At 38.7% G+C, this 21,358-nt stretch overlaps 1 protein-coding gene across 1 annotated transcript in view; it reads left to right on the top strand.

Moving 5' to 3' along the window:
* The first annotated feature begins 1,367 nt into the window (after window positions 1-1,367).
* IGSF10 (immunoglobulin superfamily member 10) overlaps window positions 1,368-21,358 on the top strand; it is a 109,065-nt gene continuing 89,074 nt past the window's right edge. The window contains exon 1 of the mRNA XM_063806307.1: window positions 1,368-1,627. The gene's annotated coding sequence lies outside the window, so the exon portion shown is untranslated. The remainder of the gene's footprint in view (window positions 1,628-21,358) is intronic.

The following is a 21,358-nucleotide window of genomic DNA, read 5'->3' as shown; positions in this document are numbered from 1 at the left end:
TTTCGTGGGGGACTAGGCTTGTGAGGATGTAAAGCAACTGGAATTCTTGTACACTGCTGGTGGGTGTATAAACTAGTAAACACTTTGGAAAACTGCTAACATCCACAAAAGCCAAACAAATACATACCCTCTGACCCAGCAATACCACTGTAGGCATAGAGTCAAGAGAAGTACATAGATATATGTGCACCAGAGATACGAACAAGAATGTTCACATCACTACTATTTATAATAGCTCTAAACTGTCAACTTCTCACAGGCTATCAAAAGTAGAATGGATAACTACACTGTGGTTTAGTTACACACTGCAGTACAACACACTAATGAGAATAAATGATCTGCAAATATACACAATAATATGGATACTCCTCAAAAAAAATGTTAAGCAAAAGAAGCTGGACACCAGAGTACATACTGTATTACTCCATTCATAAAAAGTACAATGCAGGCAAAATTAATGTATTATCTTAGAAATTCAGGTAAACTTACCCTTGGGTGAGGGTGACCAGAAGAGAATAATATAGATCAGAAGAATTGGTAATGTTCTGTTTTTCGATCTAGTGTTGGCTACACATGTTCAATTTTTGAAAATTAACTGAGCTGTACACTTATGATATATATGCTTTTCTGTGTTTATTTCATACTTCTATTAAAAAATTTAAATTATGTTATTTGGTTGTGATGGGTGAGATTTCTTTATGACAATTAATTGAGGGATAGGCTTCTGATTTGTTCATTGATTTAGAAAGTCTTCTTTCACTTCCCACCACAAAATGACACCACTGACGCCCAGCTAAGGGGATGAAAAACTTATTTAGGTTACTTAGGCTCGGACTAAGGCCAGTTCTGTCAGAAGCCTCTCACTACAAATTCCCTCCCTGCACCCCTTGTTTCTTAGATGAATGGATGGATGAACAGACAGACGAATGACAGACACACACAGAGATGATAGATAGATAGACAGATAGATAGATGATAGATACAGATAGATGATAGATAGATAGATAGATAGATGCTGTTGAAATAATGCTGGGTGAGAGGATTACAGCCTAAGAATAATCATCAAGGATCACGCTTCACTATCTATTGAGAGAACAACCAGCTGGGTGTTGGAGGTGGGGGTGGTGGGATTACAGATTCATATTGATACAATGAGTTTCAAGTGACTATGACACATTTTTTTCTGCATCTCCATTTCTTAACTGTAAAAATAGGGAAAATATGTACTCTGCTTGCCATCCTGAGTTTGGGAAGAAGACGAATATGTAAACATATTTTAAGCCAAGATGTGTTAAAAGACCCTTAAGTAGAAACAATGCTCCACTCCTCTGGTTTTTCTAAGCACCAGTTTCTTGTTCCACCCTTAACACACAAACACTCAGGTGGAGTGAATTCACCTATTTGATGAATTTAAAAGAAGGAAGAGGGCAGTCATAGCTAGCTCCTCTCTTCCCCTTCCTCTTAAGAGCGGCTATGCGAAAGTTCACGTCTGCATCTGGTCTTCTCCCGGGTTACAGAGCAAGCCTCCACGTGGGAAGCAGAGCGTTTGGCTGGACTGCTGTGACTTGTGACTCTTCTGTAGTCATGTGTAACATGTGGACTCCGCTGGAAGAAAGCAAGGATTAAAGTAAGTCCCTAATTCTAGGGATCTGTATTTGCAGGTCTAGCCTTACCAAAATCTAAGCCCCTTTCCAACAGCAATGAAACTGATATTTTGATCGCTATCTGCCAGAAATTTTTGTTCCTCTTCCAGTGTTTTTAAGAACACAGGCAAGAAAAAAAGCTGGCTCTTTATTGTGCCTCTTCAAATGCCCACAGAAACTGAAGTATTATTGTTATTGGGATGTGTTTTCGTTTGCTGGAGTAACAGTTCTCACAGTGCATGTTTTGTTCTAAAACCTTTTCTTTTTCCCTGAGCCCTTGCTGCCTGTGAAACAATTATAATGGTTTTAAGGGTCCAAGATTTAACTTACATTCTTTATGTGGCTTGTAAATTCAACTCAACATTGTTCTGTGACTACTACATGCCAGACACTGCGCTAGACTTGGGGGTTGAAAGAGTAATTTTCTTAAAGCAATATTGTGTCCTGGACATTTTAAATTAAATTTCTTTATGGAAACTCTGCTCGGGGTCTGATGTCAGCAGTGTTAATGGAAAAACAGCATCAAAGTCTTGGTGATTGTGTTTGTTTAAATATTGGAACTAGATACCCTTTTTCTCACTTTTATATTCCAATGAATAATCCGAAGACTTACATTTCTCATTCTACTTAGGCTGTGGTCTTACGTTTCTTCTACTATTACTTGGCTGTGAAGTGAGGTATTTAACCATTTAAACCATTATAATGTCCTTATTTAAGTGAGAGAGAATTAAAAAACCAAATGAAACAAGCACAGACCCACAAAAAATCCAGGTCCTTCTCGTTATAAAAAGGGCAACAGCCTTTTTAAGCTTTTAGTTAATAATTAAAGAAATATATTAAGCAATAATGAGTGGGCAATAATGAACTTCTATGGGCTTTGTGTTTCTGGTGTTATGGTGGTCCCAGGAGTGACCCATCACAATTCTAAGAAACCTCTAAGAATATCAAATATGTTTATCAGTGAAGTCGCAGAATGAGACTTTGGCTCTGCATCTGACAATTAGTAGGTCCTTCTGAAGACCCATAACTAAACGTGAAGTTTGGCAACTATTAAAAATCCCACAATTTCGATCTCTGCCAAGTCGTAGACCCAGGAAAAGTGAGGAGTGAGTAATAGTCAGAGGAATCTGAAACTGAGGAAGCAGGAGGGCTCATGAGAGGGATCCTAGCTGCTCTGATGATTTCAAATCTTTTGGCCTAGCTAAACTACATCTTGGGGAACAGAAAGAACGTATGTCTATAATTACTGAACCACTGTGGGTAATTACTGGGAAACCATGGAAAACAGGAGAGGTTCCAGGAGACTGAAGGATGGAAAATGTTGCTCCAATTTTTAGAAGGGAAAGAAGGTAGATTTATTGAATTACAGATCAGAGAGCTTGACAAAAATCCTAGAAGAGATTATTATTTTTTTTAAGAGTCCATGAACACTTAGAAGAGGAAACAGTGATGACTAAAGTTAGAATGGCTTTGTCAATAACAGGCCATTACAGACTAACTTCACTGCTTGGTTTTTGACAGTGTGGCTAAACTGGTGTATGAAGAAGGCATAGTATAAACCCTATTTCGGTTAATTAGTCAAGTGCTTCATCATAGCATCATGTACATGATGGGGAAAAATGAACTAGATGGTAGAACAATTGGCTTTGAATGATTGAATGATGTTGTCTCCATCTAAAGAGTGCAGACTTGCCTAGTGACAGGCTATAGTTCTTTCTTCTCGGCCTCAACCTCATCAATATTTCTCTATAATTTTGACAAAAATCAATAGCTTGTTATTCTCTTCAGACTTCAGGGGAAAGTCACAAATCTTTGAGCATCTGTCTACCTTTGAGAGATAGTAACCCAAGCTGATTCTTTACTACCTATGTTGCTATGACTCAGTGCTATACGTATTGAGTAAATCCTACACTCCTGCTCTAGCCACAACTGATTGGCCAAAGTAACAATGCATGATCAAAGCAAATACTAATGTGCCCAACTTTAGGGAGGCAAAAAAATTGCCTTTGAGATGGCTTACCCAAAAATTTTTCCCTCACAGTCCCCCCATATTAAATCCTTGCAAATCATCCCAAGCAAATATTGTTATTGGAAAGAATAAATGCTAGAATAAAGAACAAACTTAAATTCTGTAGTTTGGGGATCTCACTCTTATTGGGCCTGCTGTTTTAAAAGCAACAGGACCTAGAATAATAGTTCTTTCAATACCCATCAGCCAACGTAATTTGCCTGTGTCTTTCTGATATTAAAAGGACTGGTTTATCACCTGCATATCAAATTTAAGAATCAAATTATGCTAGAAGTAGTTCACATAGTTAATGTGATGTATTACAGAATTAAGACTTCAAAATATTGGCCCATATTAAATTAGTGGGCCAAATTGAACAAAATGAACTTTAAGGGGAAAAGTAAAGAGAAAACAAAATCTTTTTTAGCCTCTAGTCAAATCTGGTACTTTAGATTCGGCATTTTTTTGGTGAACATTTTATTGTTAACCTTGGTTAACAGTAACTGAGGTTAAGCTTTACAGTAGAATCAGGACAGATTTACAATGCTAATGAAACTTAAGCTTCAGGATCCCTTCCTTGCATGGACCCTTTTCAAAGCTGTCATGTAGGGCCACAGTGATAAGGTTGGCAAATAAAATACAGGATGCTCAATTAAGTTTGAATTTCAGATAAACAATGAATAACATTTTCACTTAAGTAGGTCCCAAATAACAAATGCAACCTACATTTTTATTTGCTAAATAAACTCTACATGGGAAAGAATCATCAACCTCAGACTGAGGGTCACCCTCTCTGCCCTCGTGGTGGTCTTAGATCCGTAGGTGGAGTTGAGAGGCTGCCAGTCCTACCTTCACATCCACGCAGCCCAAGTGACAACCTTGTCCCAGGGGACCTCTTGAAGTATCCAGACTTTGACTCCAAGGAGAAAGGCACAAATGAGATTTTTTCCCTGCTTCCAGCTCAGAAGTCAATGCTAGACTTCATGGCATTTCACCACCACCTCCCATCCCCTTAATCCCCCTAGGACTAGTAGCCATGGTGGGGCAGGACACAGTGGCAGCTAGGACCTAGCCAACCTAGAAATTGCAGCTTCCAAAGAATATGAAGACTGAGATCAAGGGGCTGCAAACATATGAAAGTCTGCCCCTGAAAGTAGTGCCATCTCAGCAAGAAGCTGCAGCTGGAGCTCCATGTACAGCATTACAAATAATAAACAGTGAAGTTGAAAGAAACGGCGAAGCCATCAATTTCGAAAATGAATTTTGCTCTATCATTCTAGAGGAAAGACTTGATTATTTTTCTATTCTCTTTATTGAAAATATAAGACTTGTGACAGAATGAAGCAACCAAAGAAAATGCAGCCCAAAAAAGTTAATTTAGAGGCATGTAAGCAAATAATTAGAATTAAAAGATTTCCTGATTTGCACTATTAGTAATACCTACCATACTTTATATATATGTAATTTATTGTAAATTCTAATTCTTATTTTAAATAAAATAATATTAACTTTTATTTTAGATTCAGAGCATACATGTGCAGGTTTGTTACATGAGTATATATAGTGATGGTGGGGTTTAGGGTACGATTGATTCCTTCACCCAGGTAGTGAGAATAGTACCGAATAGTTAGATTTTCAACCTTTTCCCCTTCTAGTAGTCCCAGTGTCTATTTTTGCCATCTTCATGTCCATGAGTATCCAGTGTTTAGTTCCCACTTATAAGTGAGAAGTATATTATTTGGTTTTCTGTCTCTGCATTAATTCGCCTAGGATAATAGCCTCCAGCTGCAGCCATGTTGCTGCAAAGTATGTGATTTTGTTATTTTTTTTCTTTTATTTGGGGTTTTTTATTACAGCCAAACATCCTCAAAAATAAGTTTCTGTGGTGGCCCACATTATAATATCTCTACTAGGAATAAAATAAGGGATGATAACTAGATTTAATAGTTATTGTTTTTGCACTGTGTCAGATGTTGTTACCATTTGAGTTACATTTTCTCATTTAGTTCTCTCAAAAACCTTTAGAGATAGTATCATCTTTAATTTTACAGATGAGAAAACTGAAATGCAGATAGCTTTTTTTTTAATTGCCAAAGATCACACCCATAGAAACTGATAAAGCTGGTATTGGATCCCTTATCAGTCTGACTCCAAAGTTCGTGTATGCTTGTAACTGCTGTGACAGAACAGTTGGATGGAACTACATTTTTCATGCATCCAGTGAAGGTGATTCTGTAGTTTCCTCTAGATTCCTATAACCCTGCCCAAACCTTCATACACACACACACACACACACACACACACACACACACACACACACACACATATATATATATACTTTAAATTCTGGGGTACATGGGCAGAACGTGCAGGTTTGTTACATAGGTACACACATGCCGTGGTGGCTTGCTGTACCCATTGACCTGTCATCTACATTGGGAATCTCTCCTAATGCTACCCCTCCCCCAGCTCCCCACCCCATGACAGGCCCCAGTGTGTGATGACCCCCCTCCCCACCCATGTGTTCTCATTGTTCAACTCCCACTTACAAGTGAGAACAGAAAACTTGTTTGGTTTTCTCTTCTTGTGTTAGTTTGCTGAGAATGATGGTTTCCAGCTTCATCCATGTCCCGGAAAAGGACATGAACTCATCCTTTTTTATGGCTGCATAGTATTCCATGGTGTATATGTGCCACATTTTCTTTATCTGGTCTATCATTGATGGGCATTTGGGTTGGTTCCAAGTCTTTGCTATTGTGAACAGTGCAGCAATAAACATACATGTGCATGTGTCTTTATAGAAGAATGATTTATAATCCTTTGGGTATATACCCAGTAATGGGATTGCTGGGTCAAATGGTATTTCTAGTTCCAGGTCCTTGAGGAATCACCACACTGTCTTCCACAATGGTTGAACTAATTTACACTCCCACCAACAGTGTAAAAGTGTTTCTATTTCTCCACTTCTTCTCCAGCATCTGTTGTTTCCTGACTTTTTAATGATTGCCATTCTAACTGATGTGAGATGTTATCTCATTGTGGTTTTGACTTGCATTTCTCTAATGACCAGTGATGAGATTTTTTTCATATGTTTGTTGACTGCATAAATGTCTTCTTTTGAGAAGTGTCTGTTCATATTATTTACTCACTTTTTGAAAGGGTTGTTGTTGTTGTTGTTTTCTTGTAAATTTGTTTAAGTTCTTTGTAGATTCTGGATATTAGCCCTTTGTCAGATGGATAGATTGCAAAAATCTTCTCCCATTCTGTAGGTCGCCTGTTCACTCTGATGATAGCTTCTTTTGCTGTGAAGTAGCTCATTAGTTTAATTAGATCCCATTTGTCAATTTTGGCTTTTGTTGCCATTGCTTTTGGTGTTTTAGTCATGAAGTCCTTGCCCATGCCTATGTCCTGAATGGTATTGCCTAAGTTTTCTTCTAGGGCTTTTATGGTTTTAGGTCTTACGTGTAAGTCTTTAATCTATCTTGAGTTAATTTTTGTATGAGGTGTAAGGAAGGGGTCCAGTTTCAGCTTTCTGCATATGGCTAGACAGTTTTCCCAACACCATTTATGAAATAGGGAATCCTTTCCCCATTGCTTGTTTTTATCAGGTTTGTCAAAGATCAGATGGTTGTAGATGTGTGGCGTTATTTCTGAGGCCTCTGTTGTGTTCCATTGGTCTATATATCTGTTTTGGTACCAGTACCATGCTGTTTTGGTTACTGTAGCCTTGTAGCATAGTTTGAAGTCAGAGTGATGCCTCCAGCTTTCTTTTAGCTTAGATTGTCTTGGCTATGTGGGCTCTTTTTTTGGTTCCATATGAAATTTAAAGTAGTTTTTTCCAATTCTGTGAAGAAACTCAGTGGTAGCTTGATGGGGATAGCACTGAATCTATAAATTACTTTGGCCTGTATGGCCATTTTCACGATTTTGATTCTTCCTATCCATGAGCGTGGAATGTTTTCCCATTTGTTTGTGTTCTCTCTTATTTCCTTGAGCAGTGGTTGGCAGTTCTTGAAGAGGTCCTTCACATCCCTTGTAAGTTTTATTCCTAGGTATTTTATTCTCTTAGTAGCAGTTGTGAATGGGAGTTCATTTATGATTTGGCTCTGTTTGTCTGCTATTGGTGTATAGGAATGCTTATGATTTTTGCACATTGATTTTTGTATCCTGAGACTTTTCTTATCAGCTTAAGGAGATTTTGGACTGAGATGATGGGGTTTTCTAAATATACAATCATGTCATCTGCAAACAGAGACAATTTGACTTCCTCTTTTCCTAATTGAATACCCTTTATTTCTTCCTCTTGCCAATTGCCCTGACCAGAACTTTCAATACTATGTTGAATAGGAGTGTGAGAGAGGGCATCCTTGCCTTGTGCCGGTTTTCAAAGGGAATGCTTCCAGTTTTTGCCCATTCAGTATGATATTGGCTGTTGGTTTGTCATAAATAGCTCTTATTTTGAGATACATTCCATCAATGCCTAGTTTACTGAGAGTTTTTAGCATGAAGGGCTGTTGAGTGTTGTCGAAGGCCTTTTCTGCATCTATTGAGATAATCATGTGGTTTTTATCATTGGTTCTGCTTATGCGATGGATTATGTTTATTAATTTGGGTATGTTGAACTAGCCTTGCATCCCAGGGGTGAAGCTGACTTAATCTTGGTGGATAAGCTTTTTGATGTACTGCTGGATTCGGTTTGCCAGTATTTTATTGAGGATTTTTACATCAATCTTCATCAGGGATACTGGCCTGAAATTTTCTTTTTTTGTTGTGTGTCTGCCAGGTTTTGGTATCAGGATGATGCTGGCCTCATAAAATGAGTTAGGATTCCCTCCTTTTCTATTGTTAGGAACAATTTCAGAAGGAATGGTACCAGCTCCTCTTGGTTACTCTGGTAGAATTCGGCTGTGAATCCGTCTGGCCTTGGACTTTTTTGCGGTGTTTGTAGGCTATTAATTACTGCCTCAATTTCAGAACTTGTTATTGGTCTGTTCTGGGATTTGACTTCTTCCTGGTTTAGTCTTGGGAGGGTGTATGTGTCCAGGAATTTGTTCTTTTCTTCTAGATTTTCTGGTTTCTTTGCATAGAGGTGTTTATAGTATTCTTTGATGGTAGTTTGTATTTCTGTGGGATCAGTGGTGATATCCCCTTTATCATTTTTTATTGCATTTATTTGATTCTTCTCTCTTGTCTTCATTAGTCTTGCTAGCGGTCTATTTTGTTGATCTTTTAAAAAAAAAAACCAGCTCCTGGATTCATTGATATTTTGAAGGGTTTTTCAGGTCTCTATCTCCTTCAGTTCTGCTCTCATCTTAGTTATTTCTTGTCTTCTGCTAGCTTTTGAATTTGTTTGGTCTTGCTTGTCTAGTTCTTTTCATTGTGATGTTAGGGTGTCAATTTTAGAACTTTCCTGCTTTCACTTGTGGACATTTAGTGCCATAAATTTCTCTCTACACACTGCTTTAGATGTGTCCCAGAGTTTCTGGTATGTTGTGTCTTTGTTCTCATTGGTTTCAAAAAACTTACTTATTTCTGTCTTCATTTCATTATTTACCAGTAGTCATTCAGGAACAGGTTGTTCAGTTCCCATGTAGTTGTGCCATTTTGAGGGCGTTTCTTAATCCTGAGTTCTAATTTGATCACACTGTGGTCTGAGAGACTGTTTGTTATGATTCCCATTTTTTGCATTTGCTGAGGAGTGTTTTACTTCTAATTATGTGTTCAGTTTTAGAATAAGGGTGATGTGGTGCTGAGAAGAATGTATGTTCTGTTCATTTTGGGTGGAGAGTTCTGTAGATGTCTATTAGGTCTGCTTGGTCCAGAGGTGAGTTCAAGTCCTGGATATCCTTGTTAACTTTCTGTCTCATTGATCTAATATTGACAGTGGGGTGTTAAAGTCTCCCACTGTTATTGTGTGGGAGTCTAAGTCTCTTTTTAGGTCTCTAAGAACTTGCTTTATGAATCTGGGTGCTCCTGTATTTGATGCATATATATTTAGGATAGTTAGTTCTTCTTGCTGAATTGATCCCTTTACCATTATGTAATGCCCTTCTTTGTCTCTTTCAATTTTTATTGTTTTAAAGTCTGTTTTATCAGATACTAGGATTGCAACCCCTGCCTATTTTTGCCTCCCATTTGCTTGGTAAATATTCTTCCATTTCTTTATTTTGAGCCTATGTGTGTCTTTGCATGTGAGATGGGTTTCCTGAATACAGCATGCAGACCAGTCTGTGTCTTTTAACTGGGGCATTTAGCCCATTTACATTTAAGATTAATATTGTTATATGTGAATTTGATCCCGTCATTATGATGCTAGCTGGTTATTTTGCCCGTTAGTTGATGCCGTTTCTTCATAGCATCGATGGTCTTTACAATTTGGTATGTTTTTGAAGTGGCTGGTACTGGTTGTTCCTTTCCATGTTGAGTGCTTCCCTCAAGAGCTCTTGTAAGGCAGGCCTGGTGGGGACAAAATCTCTCAGCATTTGCTTGTCTGTAAAGGACTTTATTTCTCCTTCACTTATGAAGCTTAGTTTGGTTGGATATGAAATTCTGGGTTGAAATTCTCTTCTTTAAGAACGTTGAATATTGCCCCCTGCCCCCCACTCTCTTCTGGCTTGTAGGGTTTCTGCCAAGAGATTCGCTGTTAGTCGCTTCCCTTTGTGGGTAACCCGATATTTCTCTCTGGCTGCCCTTAACATTTTTTCCTTCATTTCAACCTTGGTGAATCTGATGATTATGTGTCTTGGGGTTGCTCTTCTTGAGGACTATCTTTGTGGTGTTCTCTGTATTTCCTGAATTTGAATGTGGCCTACCTTGCTAGGTTGGGGAAGTTCTCCTGGATAATATCCTGAAGAATGAAACTAAGTTGGGAAACACTCTCCCCGTCTCTTTTAGGTGACTCATCCTATCAAACATAGATTTGGTCTTTTCACATAGTCCCATATTTTTTGGAGGCTTTGTTCATTTCTTTTCACTCTTTTTTCTCTAATCTTGACGTCTTGCTTTATTTCATTGCATTGATCTTCAATCTCTGATAGCCTTTCTTCTGCTTGATCAATTCGGCTATTGATACTTGTGTATGCTTCATGAAGTTCTCGTGCTGTGTTTTTCAGCTCCATCAGGTCATTTATGTTCTTCTCTAAACTGATTATTCTAGTTAGCAATTCGTCTAACCTTTTTTCAAGGTTCTTAGCTTCCTTGAGTTGGGTTAGGACATGTTCCTTTAACTCGGAGGAGTTTGTTATTACCCACCTTCTGAAGCCTACTTCTGTCAATTCGTCAAACTCATCCTGCATCCAGTTTTGTTCCTTTGCTGGCGAAAAGTTGTAATCCTTTGAAGGAGAAGAGGTGTTCTAGTTTTTGGAGTTTTCAGCCTTTTTGCGCTGGTTTCTCCTCATCTTCGTGGAATTATCTACCTTTGGTCTTTGATGTTGGTAACCTTTGGATGGGGTCTCTGAGTGGATGTCCTTTTTATTGATGTTGATACTATTCCTTTCTGTTTGTTAGTTTTCCTTCTAACAGTCAGACCCCTCTGCTGTAGGTCTGCTGTAGTTTGCTAGAGGTCCACTCCAGACCCTGTTTGCCTAGGTATCACCGGCAGAGGCTGCAGAACAGCAAAGATTGCTGCCTGTTCCTTCCTCTGGAAGCTTCATCCCAGAGGGGCACCTGCCTGATGCTAGCCAGAGCTCTCCTGTATGAGGTATCTGTCAGCCCCTACTGGGAGGTGTCTCCCAGTCAGGATATACAGGGGTCAGCAACCCACTTGAGGAGACAGTCTGACCCTTAGCAGAGCTTAAACGCTGTGCTGGGAGATTCGCTGCTCTCCTCAGAGCCATCAGGCAGGGACGTTTACATCTGCTGAAGCTGCGCCCACAGCTGCCCCTTCCCCCAGGGGCTCTGTCCCAGGGAGATGGGAGTTTTATCTATAAGTCCCTGAATGGGGGTGCTGCCTTTCTTTTTTCAGAGGTGCCCTGCCCAGAGAGGAGGAATCTAGAGAGGCAGTCTGGCCACAGCAGCCTTACTGAACTGTGATGGGGTCTGCCCAGTTCGAACCTCCCGGCAGCTTTGTTTACACTGTGAGGGTAAAATTGCCTACTCAAGCCTCAGCATTGGTGGACTCCCCTCCCCCACCAAGCTCAAGCATCCCAGGTTGACCTCAGACTGCTGTGCTGGTATGAGAATTTCACGCTGGTGGATCTTAGCTTGCTGGGCTCCATGGGGGTGGGACCCACCAAGCCAGACCACTTGGCTCCCTGGCTTCAGCCCCCCTTTCCAGGGGAGTGAACAGTTCTGTCTCACTAGCATTCCAGGTACACTGGGGTATGAAAAAAAAAAAAAGAACTCCTGCAGCTAGCTCAGTGTCTGCCCAAACAGCCACTTAGTTTTTTGCTTAAACCCATGGCCCTGGTGGCATAGGCACTGGAGGGAATCTCCTGGTCTGCCAGTTGCAAAGACCATGGGAAAAGCATATATCTGGGTACCATTCCTCCCGGTACAGTCTCTCATGGCTTCCCTTGGCTAGGGGAGGGAAATCCCCCAACCCTTCGCACGTCCCAGGTGAGGTAACACCCCACCCTGCTTTGGTTCGCCCTCCATGGGCTGCACCCACTGTCCAACCATTCCCAGTGAGATGAACAGGGTACCTCAGTTGGAAATGCAGAAATCACCTGCCTTCTGCATCAGTCTTCCTGGGAGCTACAGACCGGAGCTGTTCCTATTCAGCCATCATGCCAGCAAGTCCCCCTATACCTAATTTTTATTCATAGCATTGTATGCTTTCTCTTTTAAAAAAACCTTATAAATTATATGAGCTTTAGGCCCCTCGAAATCTGGATCAGTCCCTGAATGCAATGACCTAATAGAATAAAACTATGAATGACAACAAAAAGAATGAATAACAGATAAAAGTGGAGGAAACCAACATTTCTGAGAGTCTATTATGTTTCAAGTTCACTGCTAATAATAATAGCTGATATTTATTAAGAGCTTTCTTATGCCAGGTCCTATCTAAAGAGCTTAACCTACTGTATCATTGCATTTAATCAGCATGATACTAGGAAAAAAAGCACTATGAGTATTATCTTCATGGTGTAAAGAAATGAGGCTAAAAACATAAAATATTTTACTCAGGTCATGCAGCTATTAATTGGTGAAGTTAAAATCTGAACCCAGGTTTCAATTTTTTTCTTCAAGACAGGATCTTGCTCTGTCACCCAGGATGGAGTATAGTGACATGAACACGGCTCACTGTAGCCTTGACCTCCCAAGCTGAAGTGATCCTGCCACCTCAGTCTGCTAGGTAGCTGGGACTACAGGCATGTACCACCATGCCCAGCTAATTAAAAAAAAAAAAAAATTGTAGAGACAGGGTGTCACCATGTTGCCCAGGCTGGCCTCAAACTCCTGGGCTCAAATAATCCTTTCACCTCAGCCTTCCAAAGTGCTGGGATTATAGGCATGAGCCACTGCACCTGGCTCAGATTTGGATTTTAAAACAATGCTTTTTCTCCTGCTTATTCCTTTTCTTTTCTTTTTCTACACTAGAAATTATCTTCTGGGCAATTAATACTGGGACTTAAATATCCATTTGTTCCTTTTTCAGTCAACTAGCATTTTTATTGGGCGTGTAACATGTAAGGTAATACAAAAGTTATGTAAGTCAAAAAGTATTTATGGAGACATTTGAATATCTGCCTTATCACTGCTATATAAAAAATCCATTATCGACTCTTCAGAAATGTATTGGGCCAAGAAGAATTCTGACATTTTATTGTTCATTAGGAATAGATGACCCCACAGACATGTTTTGATGAGAGAATTGCTTGAGAATGGAACCAGCATGAAGCATAAATGAGCCAAAAAAAAAAAAAAAAAAAAGAGTGAATCCAGCACCCGCTGGTGTCATATGGGCCTATTAGGTTAGGTGAGCCAAAAATCTTCCATTTTCCAGAGCCAGGCTGGGCTGAGTTTTCTGTCATTTAAAGGCAAAATAATTTTAACAGGTATAATATTCTAAAGGAAAAAAGTGACTTCTAAAGTCAGTAGTGGTTTTTGTAGCCAATGGAATAGGGAAAAAAATTTTTTTCTACAAATTCTACCAAAAGTTAGGAAGACCAGATCTGTACAGGGTTTAGGTTAGGTCAACAAAAAGCAAATTCAGCAACTGAACTCTGCTCAGTTTTCACCCACATACGCTGGAGCTACATGAACTTCTCCTTCACATATGTTCATACCAAGATCAAGCTGGTGGCCACAGTGCAGGCAGTTTTGGCCTCTGCAGTGTGCACACATTCTGCCCAAGCACCTGATACAGAGGGTGGAAAGAAAGGCTTCCGGCAGGGACTAGGTAAAGATGAAGATGAGGCCAAAAACATTAAGGATAACCAGGAAAATTAGTTTGAAAGAAAGGGAGAAGACTGGAGTAAATCTGAAAGCAAATGCATCAGAAAAAGAAAAAAATGAGATCAATGAGAAAAACATCAAGGAAAGAAATTTAAATTTTTTTAATATTAGAGGAACTAGAAGAACCTAAATAACTTATGCAGAAAAAAGTTAAGAGAAACCATGAATCAGAAAATTGCTGGAAGAGGCTAAATTTAAATTGACAATAGAAACTTCGTGGTACTAAAAGTCTATGGAGTAGACACTCTGAACTCAAAGAGACTTCACAGTTTAAAAAGTTATTAAAAGATAAAATGATGCAACATTAAACATTTTTTCATTATACCAAGTCTTTTAAAACATCAGTTTGAGATTATGACATTAACGCTGAAATATACTAAAGATTACCAATTTATGGACAAAGTTATACAACTGAAAAAAAATCAAGAAAAATGACAAGAAAGGTCTGGCTTCTGGAGGGAAGGTCAAAGGCTTCCAGCCTTAGACAATCCAATAGACTGTGGATCTCTGACAAGAAAAATAACAAGACTGGAGACATTTCCTCTTCTAAACCTTCACTCTGTTTCCCAATCTCTTCAACAGGTAGCTCAAACTTTTCCCTTTCAGTTCTGCCAAATGTTAGCCAGAAGTATCATGGTTATGTGCTAGATAAATAGTTCACTCCTGACACTAAGATGCTCAGTGATGAGGGGCCTTGGAGCAACAAGAAGTTAAAATTGGTGTGGCAGGAAGAATTCTGAGATGACCTTTGAGATTCCCGCTCCCCGGTGTACATGTTCTGTAAAATCCCCTCCCCTTGAGTGTGGGTGAGAATTGACTATGATGAACTTCACTCCTGTAATTTAGGTTACTTCATATGGAAAAAAAAGTGAAGGGATTTTTGCAGATGTAATGAAGTCTCAAATCAATGTACTTCGAGTTAATCAGAAGGGAGATTATCCCTGGTGGGCCTGACCAATTTGGCAAACCCCTTAAAAGAGATCGGGCTCTTGTTGAAGGAAGGGATTCAAAGGGTAAGGGTATGGAGTGGGGCATGTGGTAAGGATGCTTAGGGTAGTCTCCAGTCAACAGTGGGCAAGAAAACTGAGATTTCTGTTCTACAGTCACAAGGAACTGAATTCTACCAACAACGTGAATAATCTTGGAAGCAGTTCTTTCCTTATTCAAACCCTCAGGTAAGAATGCAGCTGGCTGGCACCGTGATCTCAGCACATTTGAGACCTTAATAGAGTACAGACGACTGGCCCACAGGAAATGTGAGATAATAGACTTGTGTTCTTTTAACCAGAAAACTTGGTGGCAATTTCTTACACAGCAACAGAAATTAATACAGTTAGGAAACTTGGATGCTACTCTATCTTAAACAAAAATCTTAAATAGTGTTTTTTGTGGCTACCTGAATTCAGAGTGGCAACTAAACTGGAATTAAAATGTACATGTTATGCATATTCTGTAATATAGCCTTAATTGTACTTCCCTAAACTACTCGAATTTGTCAGAAAAAGGTGTTTGCAATAAAATCTAAATAGTTTTGTGTTAAAGATGATTATAATGAGCCAGGCAGGGTGGCTGGTGCCTGTAATCCCAGTGACTCAGAAGGCTGAGGTGGAAGGATCACTTGAGCCCTAGAGCTCAAGGCTACAGAGAGCTGTAATTGTGCCACTTCACTTCAGCCGGGGTGACAGAGCAAGGCTCTCTTTAAAAAAAAAAAAAAAAAAAGGTGTAATGCATTTTTAAAATTGTTACAAAGATTATCTATTTCATATTGACAATATTATAGCTGGAAAAGACATTCGATACTAAAAAGGAAAGAAGGAATGATGGAAGAGAAGGAAGAAGGAAAGAAGGAAAAGGTCAAAATCCACTCAGTTGAATCTGATAAAGTAGCTTTCCATTATTACATGTCTCAAATCAACCTTTGGAATATCTATTTATGTATTTTTAACTTTTTCGGTTCAAGGGTACATGTGAAGGTTTGTTACACAGGTAAAGTCGTGTCACAGGGTGTGTTGTACAAATCATCACCCAGGTATTAAGCCCAGTATCCAATAGTTATCTTGTCTGTTCCTCTCCCTCCTTCCACCCTCCACACTCAAGTAGACCACAGTGTCTGTTGTTTCCTCCTTTGGGTTCACTAGTTCTCATCATTTCGCTCCCACTTATAAGTAAGAACATGTGGTATTTCGTTTTCTGTTCCTGTGTTAGTTTGCTTAGGACGATGGCCTCCAGCCTCATCCATGTTCCTGCAAAAGACACGATCTTGTTCTTTTTTATGGCTGCATAGGATTCCATGGTATATACGTACCACATTTCTATATCTAATCTGTCATTGATGGACATTCAGGTTGATTCCATGTCTTTGCTATTGTGAATAGTGCTGCAATGAACATTCATGTCCCCGTGCCTTTATGGTAGAATAATTTATATCCCTCTGGGTATATGCCCAGTAATAGACTGCTGGGTCAAATGGTAGTTCTACTTTTAGCTCTTTCAGGAATCACTATGCTTCTTTCCACAATGACTGAATTAATTTACATTCTCACCCACAGTGTGTAAGTGTTCCCTTTTCTCTGCAACCTCGCCAGCACCTGTTATTTTTTCTACTTTTTTGTAGTAGCCATTCTGACTGGTTTTGATTTGCATTTCTCTAATAATCAGTGATGTTGAGCTTTTTAAAATATGCTTCTTGGCCACTTGTATGTCTTCTTTTGAAAAATGTTCATGTCCTTTGCCACGTTTTAATGGGGTTTTGTTTTTCTCCTGTAAATTTGTTTAAGTTCCTTATAGATGCTGGATATTAGACCTTTGTCAGATACAAGGTTTACAAAAATTTTCTCCCCTTCTGTAGGTTGTCTGTTTAATCTGCTGATAGTTTCCATTGCTGTTCAGAGGCTCTTAAATTTAATTAGATCCCACTTGTAAATTTTGGCATTTGTTGCAATTGCTTTTGGTGTCTTTGTCATGAAATCTTTGCCAGTTCCTATGCCTAGGATGGTATTGCCTAGGTTGTCTCCCAAAGTATTCATAGTTTGGGGTTTTACGTTTAAAAACTTGCATTGATTTTTGTATATGGTGTAAGGAAGGAGTCCGGCTTCAATCTTCTGCGTATGGCTGGCCAGTTATCCCAGCACCATTTATTGAATAGGACTCTTTTCCCCATTGGTTGTTTTTGTCAGCTTTGTCGAAGATCAAATGGTCATAGATGTGGGGCTTTATTTCTGGGCTTTCTATTCTGTTCCATTGGTCTATGTGCCTGTTTTTGTACCAGTACTATGCTGTTTTGTTTACTGTAGCCCTGCAGTACAGTTTGAAGTCAAGTAACGTTATGTCTCCAGCTTCTGTTCATTTTGCTTAGGATTGCCTTTTGTATGTGGGCTCTTTTTTTGTTCCATATGAATTTTAAAATAGTTTTTTCTAGTTTTGTGAAGAATGTCATTGGTAGTTTGATAGGAATAGCATTGAACCTATGAGTTGCTTTGGGCAGTATGGCCATTTTAATGATATTGGTGCTTCCTATCCATGAGCATGAGATGTTTTTCCATTAGTTTGTGTCATCTCTAAATTATTTGAGCAGTGTTTTGTAATTCTCATTGTAGAAACCTTTCAGCTCCCTGGTTAGCTGTATTCTTAGGTATGTTATTCTTTTTGTGGCTATTGTGAATGGGATTGCCTTTCTGATTTGCTCTCAGTTTGGCTGTTGTTGGTATATAGGAATGCTAGTGATTTTTGTACATTGATTTACTGAAGTTGTTTATCAGCTGAACGAGATTTTGGGTTGAGACTATGAGGTTTTCCAGATAAAGAATCATGTCATCTGCAAATAGAGATAGTCTGACTTCCTCTCCTCCTGTTTGGATGTCCTTTCTTTCTCTTGCCTGATTGTCCTGGCCAGAACTTCCAAAACTATGTTGAACAGCAGTGGTAAAAGAAGGCATCCTGGTCTTGTGCCAGTTTTCAAGGGGAATGCTTCAAGCTTTTGCCCATTCAGTATAATGTTGACTGTGGGTTTGTCATAGATGGCTCTTATTATCTTGAGGTATTTTCCATCAATACCTAGTTTGAAAGTTTTTAACGTTAAGTGTGTTGAATTTTATCAAAAGCCTTCTCCATGTCTATTGAGATAATTGTGTGGTTTTTACTTTTAGTTCTGTTTATGTGATGAATCACATTTATTGATTTGTGTATGTTGAACCAACCTTGCATCCCAGGGATGAAGCCTACTTGATTGTAGTGGATTCGCTTTCTGATGAGCTGCTAGATGTTTGCAAGCATTTTCTTGAGGATTTTTGCATTGATGTTCATCAAGGATATTGGTCTGAAGTTTTATTTTTCAGTTGTGTCTCTGCCAGGTTTTGGTATCAGGATGATGCTGGCCTCATAGAATGAGTTGGGGAACAGGTTCTCCTCCTTAATTGTTTTGGAGCAGTTTCTGTAGGAATGATACCAGCTCTTTGTACATCTGGCAGAATGTGGCTATGAAGCCATCAGGTCCTGGGATTTTTTTGGTTGGCAAGCTATTTATTAGTGATTCGATTTTTGATCTCATTATTAGTCTGTTCAGGGATTTTCTTCCTGGTTCAGTCTTGGGAGGTTGTATGTATCTAGAAATGTAGCCATCTCTTCTAAGTTTTCTAGTTTGTGTTCATACAGGTGTTCATAGAAGTTTATGATGGTTATCTTTATTCCTGTGGGGTCAGTGGTAACATTCCCTTCATCATTTCTAATTGTGTTTATTTGGATTTTCTCTTTTTTCTTAGTAGTCTAGCTAGTGTGGCCTGTCTTTTTTCAAAAAGCCAACTCTTGGTTCGTTGATCATTTGAATGGTTTTTTGTATCTCAGTTTCCTTCAGTTCAGCTCTGATTATGGTTATTTCTTGTCTTCTGCTAGCTTTGGGATTGATTTGTTCTTCTGTAATTCTTTCACTTGTGATATTAGATTGTTAATTTGAGATCTTTCTAACTTCCTGAAGTGGGCATTTAGTGCTATGAATTTCCCTTTTAACACTGCCTTAGCTGTATCCCAGAGATTTTGCTATGTTGTATCTTTGTTCTTATTAGCTTCAAATAACTTCTTAATTTCTGCTTTTGAATTTCATTATTTACCCCAAAGTCATCAGGAGCATGTTGTTTAATTTCCATGTAATTGCGTGGTTTTGAGTGATTTTCTTAGTCTTGACTTCTATTTTTATTGCACTGGGGTCTGAGAGTGTGTTTGATATGATTTTGATTCTATTGCATTTGCTGAGGATTGTTTTATGTCCAATTATGTGGTCAGTTTTACAGTATGCACCATGCAGCAATGAGAAGCATGATAGTCTGTTTTTGGGTGGAGAGTTCTGTAAAGGTATATCAAATCCATTTGGCCCAATGTTGAGTTCAGGTCCTGAATATCTTAATTTTCTGACTCGGTGATCTAATACTGTCAGTGGAGTATAGAAGTCTCCCACTATTACTGTATGGGAGTCTATGTCTCTCTGTAGGTCTCTAAGAACTTTCTTTATGAATCTGGGTGCTCCTGTTTTGGGTATAAAACAGGATAGTTAGGTTTTCTTGAATTGAACCCTTTACCATTATGTAATACCCTTCTTTGTCTTTTTTGATCTCTGTTGGTTTGAAGTCTGTTTTGTCTGAAATTAGTATTATAACCCCTGCTTTTTTTGTTTTCCATTTGCTTGGTAAATTTTTCCTTCATCCCTTTGTTTTCAGCCTGTGGGTGTCATTATGTGTGAGATGGGTCACTTAAAGACTATTGGATATTGCTTTTTTTTTAATCCAGATTGCTACTCTGTGCCTTTTAAGTGGGGCATTTAGCCATTTTTTATACATTCAAGGTTAGTATTGATATGTGTGGATTTGATTCTGTCATCGTGTATTAGCAGGTTATTATGTTGGCTTGGTAGTGTGATTGCTTTATAGGGACACTGGTCTTATGTTTAAGTGTGTTTTTGTATTAGCTAGTATTAGACTTTCATTTCTATATTTAGTGATCCTTTCAAGATCTCTTATAAGGCAGGTGTGGTGGTAACAAACTCATTCAACATTGGCTTATCTGAAAAAGATCTTATTTCTCCTTTGCCTAGGAAGCTTAGTTTGGCTGGATATTAAATTCTTGGTTGCAGATTATTTTCTTTAAAGATATTGAATATAGGCCCCCACTCTCTTCTGGCTTGTAGGGTTTCAGCTGAGAGGTCTACTGTTAGTCTCATGGGGTTCTTTGGAATATCATGAATGTATAAACAGTATGGTTTTTAATCAGAATACTTCTACCAGTGACATTTTTCATAAGAGGAATAAAATTTTTATCAGTTTTGTCTGCTTTACATGTCTGAGAAGCAAGTTCTCTTTCATTCTCTTAAACTGCAATAGGACTACTTTTACCATCCTTTCCTAGCCAAGATATGCTAATAAACTGGACTACTTAAATATACTTTGGTAAGTTAACAGTTATGACCTCTGCAGTATTTTATAAAACATTTAATAAAGTCACCATTATGAAGACAAAACAAATTGGGGCAGGATTAGCTGGCAACAACAAAATATATCAATAAAATAAAATCCTGAATATCTGAAAAAGGTACACCAGAGTGTGTTTTGTAAGCTACCACTTTTTTTTCAAATGGAAGTGCATACATTGACTATCACTGAGAGGATACAGGAAAAAAAAGTAGAAAGGGAATCTGGTGAACCAAAAGTTGGATTAGAAGACTTAGTTATCACTTTATACTCTTTAGGACTTTTAGAATTCTCAAAACTTTCAGGTATTATTTCAATATGAAGCAAAATGAAATCTTTAATATGCACTATAACAAAATCAATATATTAGTCTTTCTTTCAGCTTGAAAAGTCAATATGTTGTCACTGGGAGATGTTTACTGAAAGAATGCACATAGTAGCCTACAGGCCCAGTATGTCTAAGGCTTTACTCTCACCTGGGACAGTGGCTCTTTATCATTCACAGTACAGTAGCAATCAAAACTAGTCATTTTGTTTCCCCTTCAGAAGTAAGAATTCATTGCTTTATTTTGCCTTTTTAGCATGCCTTTCACACTATATACCTCAAAGAAAAGAGATGATGTCTATTAGTTATCATTCTGCAGGCAGCCCATCCATTTGTCAAAGTCTAGCACCAAAGTAACCACATTCTTAACAATGGGATGGCTGGCATTACTTAAATTTAGGGTAAGTTGAAAGTGACTCCCAGTCATATTAATATATCCCACTAAACCTAAATAAAATATATCCCCCAACTTAACCTCCCTTTAGCCAGGTACCAAACTGTGGCTACTCTGATGCGGCCTAACACAAAA

Source organism: Pan troglodytes, chromosome 2 (genome assembly GCF_028858775.2).
Source record: "Pan troglodytes isolate AG18354 chromosome 2, NHGRI_mPanTro3-v2.0_pri, whole genome shotgun sequence".
NCBI classification, from domain to species: domain Eukaryota; kingdom Metazoa; phylum Chordata; class Mammalia; order Primates; family Hominidae; genus Pan; species Pan troglodytes.
The sequence above is the reverse complement of the archived record's forward strand: the minus strand, read 5'-3'. Positions and strand labels throughout refer to the sequence as shown.